This window comes from Triticum dicoccoides, chromosome 5A (genome assembly GCF_002162155.2).
Source record: "Triticum dicoccoides isolate Atlit2015 ecotype Zavitan chromosome 5A, WEW_v2.0, whole genome shotgun sequence".
In the NCBI taxonomy this organism is placed as follows: Eukaryota; Viridiplantae; Streptophyta; class Magnoliopsida; order Poales; family Poaceae; genus Triticum; species Triticum dicoccoides.
In genome coordinates this window covers 204,855,417-204,856,799 of record NC_041388.1, presented here as the reverse complement: position 1 = coordinate 204,856,799, position 1,383 = coordinate 204,855,417, and positions in this window count along the sequence as shown.

The following is a 1,383-nucleotide window of genomic DNA, read 5'->3' as shown; positions in this document are numbered from 1 at the left end:
GGTGATGTGCGGTGTCGGGCCCTGGGCATCGATCACGTTGGTCGAGTCATCGGACATAAAAGCGGGGCAACTGGGACAAGGTGGGGGTCACTGATGGATCACTAATCATCCTATACTAAGCAGTTTAGGATAAGCAGGTAAGGTATGAAAGCAGGTAACAACAACAGGCTATGCATCAGAGTAGGATCATACAGAAAACAATAGCAGTTCTAATGCAAGCATGAGAGGGAAAGAAATGGGCGATATCGGAATGCTCAAGGGGGGTTTGCTTGCCTGGTTGCTCTGGCAAGGAGGGGGTCATCGTCGACGTAGTCGATCACAGCGGCAGCGGTCTCGGGGTCTACCGGAGAGAAGAGGGGGAAGAAACAGTAAATACCTAGCAAGCAAGTGCATAACAGGACAACATGCAGAGTTAGACGTGTTCTAACGCAGTGCTACACGATACCGGTGAAGGGGGATAGCATCCGGGAAAGATTTCCCGGTTTCGGACCCGTGTCACACAGATGACCGGAGGGGGAATGTTCCATGTTCAGATAGTTAGAGGCATCTGACAGGTAAACGGTCCACGTATTCGGATTCGCCTCGTCGTTCTGAGCAACTTCCATATAGAAAACATTTTCATCCGAGCTACGATTATTTTTCTATGATTTTTCAAAGATCTAAACAATCTTTTGGAATTTTTGGGTTTTATTTTTAATCCGAAATTAACCACTGAAATTGCTAAGTGTACCCGGAAGTACACCCACCGAGGGCTGACTGGTGGGCCAGGTCAACTGCTCACTCAGCAGTTGACTAGTTAACTTTGACTAGTCAAAGGGCTAACCGGGGTCCACGTGTCATTGACCCAGATAGTAACAGATTGATTTTATTATGTTGTTAACTTAAATAGCAGGTGGATCCCGGTGGTAAATGACAGTGGCTAAACTAATGTTAGTAATTAATCTACCTAACCTAATTAGCAGGGGGCACATGGCCGTGGGCCATTATTTTCTAATCTAACACACACACACACACACGGATATACACAGGGCCGGCCAAGGCATAGCCAGCCACCATGGCTGGGCACGCACGCTCGCGTGCGGCGGTGTCAGGACCCCGACTCAATGCCACATCGATCTAGCATGTAACACCTCATATCACTTTGCGGCCTCACGCACGGTATTCCCACGGGTGTCGCCTTACCTTTGCCGGGACCGTTTGCGTCTTTTGGCACACGTATATGATAGTGTCGCTAGCATCCATATGATAAGGAGCCCGGGCTGACATGGCTAGTCGTAAACCCAAAGTGGCACAAACTTACAGGGACAGGCATCCATGACCCAACATCGAACGTGTCGGTCATCAGCGAGTGAATCCGGGCTGTAGCACTGGGCTAGCAGGACT